Source organism: Carassius auratus, unplaced genomic scaffold (assembly GCF_003368295.1).
Source record: "Carassius auratus strain Wakin unplaced genomic scaffold, ASM336829v1 scaf_tig00024134, whole genome shotgun sequence".
NCBI lineage: Eukaryota > Metazoa > Chordata > Actinopteri > Cypriniformes > Cyprinidae > Carassius > Carassius auratus.
In genome coordinates, this window is record NW_020525319.1 from 220614 (window position 1) to 226989 (window position 6376).

A 6376-nucleotide genomic window follows, 5' to 3' on the forward strand; every position below is an offset into this window, starting at 1 on the left:
AGATCACATTTTGATGAGTAAAGAGGGGTCACTGTCATCTGACCTCTGACCTCTGACCTCTGAAAGGTCACCAACCATGACAACTCATCTTTTCACACTAAAAACACATTTAAAAATTGTTATTTTTTGTCATAAGGTCACATTAAAATTGACGTTTACTATGATGTTTTACGTATCCTTATTATTTATATACATTGCTTTTTAAAATGTATTTTATGTTTAGATTTCATAGATTTCATAGCTTTGTTCCAGGATTTCAGTAATATATATGAAAATCCATCATAAGAATTATTAAATATTATATTTTTAAAACTATGATGATGATCCAAGCCAGGGGTTCTCTCTATTAGATGCCATGTAATTTTCATGGTGAAAATTTCACATATAAACCCGTAAAATAGCATTTGGAAAATATATTGTATTGCAAATATATTTTATTACATTATATTATTAAATTGTCTTTCTATTCACTAGAGTTCTGTACTGTCAGATGTTTTTATTTCATCATTTATTATTTATAAACATTTTATAAATTATAAAAATCTATAAATGATTGAAATTCTATAATTAAATAAATTAATTAAACTGTTACAAAATTTTTCTTAAAGTAATATTTATATAAATAGCTGTAAATTTGTCAAATTATGCAAAATAAATTTAACTGTGAATATAGGACACATCAAATGCAAAAATGTTGAAATTATAATTTCCACCAAAGAATATTGTTAAACACAATAAATCATTTGAGATGTGCTGGAAATTACACTCCAGAGGAAATAATCGGAGCAGAAAAAATGCACTAAATAAACTTGTTAGAGTGTGGAAAATGTGTTTTAGAAAGGTTTACTTTCAGAAAGTCCACAGGGTCAAAAGTGCCCACTAAAGAAAAACCTGTAAATTAAAATAATAAAGCAGAAAGAAAAACACAATGAAAGACGTGAAAACATCAGAACAAAATGAAACCCATCTCCATTGTGAAGAGCTCAGCTGGAGCGGATGATTTCATAGCTGTGCTTTTATTATAACACAAACATAAACCACAGGCACACACTCTTCAACAAATAAATGTAACGCATTAAATAACAGCCGCCTCACAGTGATGGACTCAAAAACATTCAAATTCCATGAATATCCCCCACTCAGATAAAAGTATGCATAAATAAAACACACACATACACATCCCATGTGCGCAATGCAAACACCTGCATTCTGAATCGCATGAATAATACACACTCTCTTTATCTGTGTGTGAGTGGCAGGTTAGAGCTTCCCCAAGTAAGTGCAAGCCTTTGAGTGTTATCTTTACCATCTTCCAGTACCCCGCGTGACACCGTGAGGGGAAGAGGCTGTCGCCCGTGTCTGCGCTCTATACTTAGTCGTCATGGAGACCACAAACACCCCGCAAAGAAAATTCCACACTGAATCATCACTGGCCAATTGTGCATGTTCGCTCCCTAACAAACCACAGGATTAGAAGCGTTTTCTTGACAGAATCATAAACTATTGCTACATGTAAGAGAGAGAGAGAGAGAGAGAGAGAGAGAGAGAGAGAGAGCGCACAAGGGGGCAAAGATGAGATCAGATACTAATATTCTTAGCTGAAGGGTCTCTGAGAGGAAAGAAACGAAAAATGTTATATACTGTAAATAAAAAAGAGAGAAAGAGACAGAGAAAAACTGCTACAGACTTGCCTATAATTGAACACACTTCCATACTGTCTATTACTGCAAATTGTGATGGGAAAAACACTTCTGCCTCAAAACTGGAATAAAATATGAACATAAATATGCACTTAAGATATACTTCAAACAATAGAGCTACATGTTCACAATTAGATTTTACCATTTATATTACACAAACAGCATATCACGTGGTTTGAACAAATACATCAGAGGAATATTCAAGCATTTGTTTGAGACAGTAAGCAGCAAAAAACAAGATATCCTCAAGGACAACAGCATATTTGGGTTTGTTTACAGATTTCCTTGAAATATACAGTACTGTGCAAAAGTCTTAGGACGCTAGTATTTTCACCAACTTAAAATGTTTTAATGCAGTTATTTCTATGTTTTGCTGTAGTTTATCGGTAGGAAATACCAGTTTACATTTCCAAAGATTATTTTTGCCATTAACTGTAATAATGCAGTGAGATTTGTGTTTGAACAGGGAGTCTGACATCAGCCAGCGCTCCACACAGAGATCTGATCTCATCATCATCCAGTCCATCATCACATGAAGAAACAGAACAAACTGAGACAGACTCAATCCAGAAGAACTGTGGCAATGTCTCCAAAACACTCCAAAAAAACCCCTGCAAAGATACAGTACTGTACAAAGTTGTAGGCACTTGTGAAAAAATGCTGTAAAGTGAGGATGCAGTCAAAAATAATGCCATAAATAGATTCTATAAACTAACTTCTGTTAAGTTAAATCAACATTTGGAGTGACGACACTGTGTGTTTAAAATAAATAATAATAATAAAAAAATAAAACTTGTTTTTAGCTTTGCTGGTAGGTTTCTTGAAGTGTCTTGGAGATGTTGCCACAGTTGCGACAGCAATGGCAAATGGCAGGAATGGCAGAACTGTTTGCTTTTTAACTGGCTAACTGAAAACAGGGTTTTACTGTCATAGTATTGTGCTCTAATTAAAAGAGCTTTTCTTAAACAGTTAACACGATGCTTAACTAGTAGGCTAAGCTGATTGCTTGCTAACATAATACTTACTGAAATCACTAAGGAAATGTTGAATTTGATCCTTTTAGCTTCGATAATATATAATTTGATATTGGCCCTAATTGGCAAAAAACAAAAGACAAACACCCAAGCTCAGAAATGTGGTGAGAGCTACACACTTGCGCATTAAAAGATTCTGTCCACACGCGAGATGCAGACGTCCTCGTTACACTCTCACAGCGCCATGTCACGTCCCATCAGCCTTTTTGTCAAAAAGACAGAGTAAATAAGTCTGTAATGTGACCATTCCCTCCTTTCCTTCGTTCTTTACTCCTCCACACCCCCCAACCGCACAAAATCTCTCTCATTCTCATTTCTCCCGTAACCACCGAATCAATCATTAGGCTGACCGGCCCGCCCGTCAGAGAGGCACGCAACTCTAAACAAGTCTAATACGTGCTGATTGGTGACTTATTTGGATTAGTATGAAAAATAGAAAGCTCACAGAGGAAAAGGCTACTAGCTGTCAGCTCGCATTAGTGCTGACGTGAATCTCACACCGGCTCTATTCTTCAGTCCCCTCTTTCGTTATCACTTTAGTTTTAAAAACCCATCAATGAAATGACAGCCATGTCTAAAAGCCTGCTCATTAAAAAAAAAAAACAAAAAAAAAAACAAGCAACAACAACAACAACAAAAAAAAAAACTATTAGGCCTAGCAATTCATGGCTCTTTTCTTGATGTCAGTTTCCAACGATTTTAGCTCAAGAGACTAATTGGCTGTTTTATAACATTTACGTGAATTGTTCAAATTTAGATAGTGCTTGATGTTTAATCTGCCTTAATCCTTGGACATCTCCATCGCTGAGCTGTTTTGTGTGCAGATACAAGCACGTTCAATAGCAGTGAGCGGGCAGGTTAGCATGCGCCATATGCATTAGCAAGGCAGAATCAACCTTGCAAATTAATTTGGGGAGGCGTAATAGTAGCCGGTGCAGGGCGCAGGCCCGATTTCACAGAGTTATCATTACGTTAACTCAACACTGAGACAATGTTCACTCCCCTCCGGTTCTAATGCAGGGGGAGACGGACCAAGGTCACTCGCTGCACACTCTAATGGGAAATGACAGGTGAAAAGAGTTATAGCGTACCACGCAGATTTTACTTTCATTTGTGTGTTATCCTGTGCGTGTGTGTGCTGCAAGGCTGGTTTGTGTGTGTGTGTGTGTGTGTGTGTGTGTGAAGGAGGTAGAGAGCGAGGAGAAAGACTTCTTTCCACAAAACACTCTTCTGACCTTCCCTAAGAGGGAACACTAAAGTGGAAGAGTAAAGATATAATTAAAAACTCCCCACTGAAACTGTTATTAACTCAAATGGAGATATTTTAACAATAGCAGAGCCGTTTCAAACGCTTTACAACAATTTACCAGGGAGTTCATGACTTATGATATTATTTATTTAGAAACTGACAATACATGTGTATTCTTAAAAATGGCTGAGGGTATGAAAATTATGTTTTAGCCTAGTATAACATTAAAGGGCCTAAAACAATACAAATAATTTATTCAGTGGTACTGAATCACTGTTTGTGACAGTACAACTATGTATCACTTTATATCTATCTATCTATCTATCTATCTATCTATCTATCTATCTATCTATCTATCTATCTATCTATCTATCTATCTATCTATCTATCTATCTATCTATCTATCTATCTATCTATCTGTTACGTCCCTCGTTATTTAGATGTTATTTGTCTAGGAATATTATTAGACGTAACAAAAGTTTTGCATGTGTGTCAATAAGGTGACGAGAATCTGTTATTGGAAAGGAACAGACAACCACCCATAACTGAGTTGAAAGATTTTAATTCTTCAACTACAATAAAGTGAAGTAGTAACAGAGGAAAAAATAATAATGAAGAATAATAAAGTAATGACTATTTATAATTAGTACAACGTAACAAGAGTAACCAGAGCAACAGACAATCTGGGGAAGAGGAAGGAGCAAAAGAGTGGTGCTTAAATCAAAAAACTGAATATAACAAAAAGCCCCTTTAACTAAAGTTAAAGAACTAAACTAACTATCAACAAAAAAGGTAGAAAGAAACATCTTCAGCGTACAAGACGCTATAACTAAACTATACTAACTAAAACAAAAACATACATAATTAGCACCACTCCTAACACTAGTGCATCTAATACATCTCCGTAACTACGTGTGCAAATGTAAGTCGCGACCTGCTTACCTGGCTCACAACCTCTCCCATCAGTCTACACAATGTTAAACGATGAACTGAGATGAAGATTTCAAGACAGCAACAAACATTTAGCAGGCACTGCAAACACGTAAGCTACCAAGGGCAACACAGTGCGCCTTCAAGCGCAAACAAAGAGAACTGATCTAACTGCAAGATCACAAAAGCAGCGAGCCCCAGACAATAGTCAGTCGCTCAGACTGGTCTCTCGAACAAGAGAACCGTCTTCACAGCGTGTGCCAACTCTTTTCCCAACCCAGAGTCTGTTTTCATCCCCCCGCCATTGAAGTTAGAGCCATTCATAAACCACCCGGCGACAGGCGATTGGCGGCGCGATCCCAGACGTCAGCATCCTACGTCAGCTGATTGACAGGCGGACGCTCCAATCGAGCTTCACACCTGAAACAAACAAAGTACACAAACACACACGCCAAGCATATGCAACAACATACGCACAAACAAAAATTACGAAGCGCGGCGTACGTAACACTCACCCCCTTAAAACTCAACCTGAAGCAGTATTTAAGCTCTAGATAAGGTGTCAGCAATGATATTCTCTGAACCCTTTTTATGCTTTATGATCAAGTTATAATTTTGCACAATCAACGACCAACGCATAAGACGTTGATTGTGATTGTACATTCTGGACAAGAACACTAACGGATTGTGATCCGTGTACACAGTAACAGGCAGAACAGATGAACCCACATAAACCTCAAAGAATTGCAAAGCCAGAATTAGACCCAAAGCTTCCTTCTCAATGGTAGAATAATTTCGCTGATGTCGGTTGAATTTTCGAGAAAAGTAACAAATTGGATGCTCAAAACCGACATCATCCTCTTGAATAAGAACAGCTCCCATGCCTAAAGCACTAGCATCAACTTCCAATTTAAAACAACGTGTACAATCCGGAGCAGCAAGAACAGGTGCACTAGTCAACAACAACTTTGCACCTTCAAAAGCTTGTTGACACGCATCAGTCCAAATAAAAGCATTCGCTGGACTTAACAAACTGGTTAAAGGATGTACTACAGTGGAGAAATTTCGGCAGAAACTTCTGTAGTAACCAGCCATGCCTAAAAAACGACGTAACTCTCGTCTTGTCGTTGGAATAGGAAAGTCAGCAATAGCAGATATTTTGGCACTAACAGGGCGAACTTGACCTTGACCTACTTCTTTGCCCAAATAGGTGATCGTTGCTTTACCAAATTCGCACTTAGCCAGATTAATTGTCAGGGAAGCATCAGCCAATCTTTCAAAAACTGTCCGAAGAACAGTCAAATGCTCAGACCAATCAAAAGAATAGATTACTAAATCATCAAGGTAGGCATTACAATTCCTCACTCCTGACAACACAATGTTTACAAGGCGCTGAAAAGTTGCTGGGGCGTTTCGCAGCCCAAATGCCATAACCCGGTACTGCAGGAAGTTATCCGGAGTAA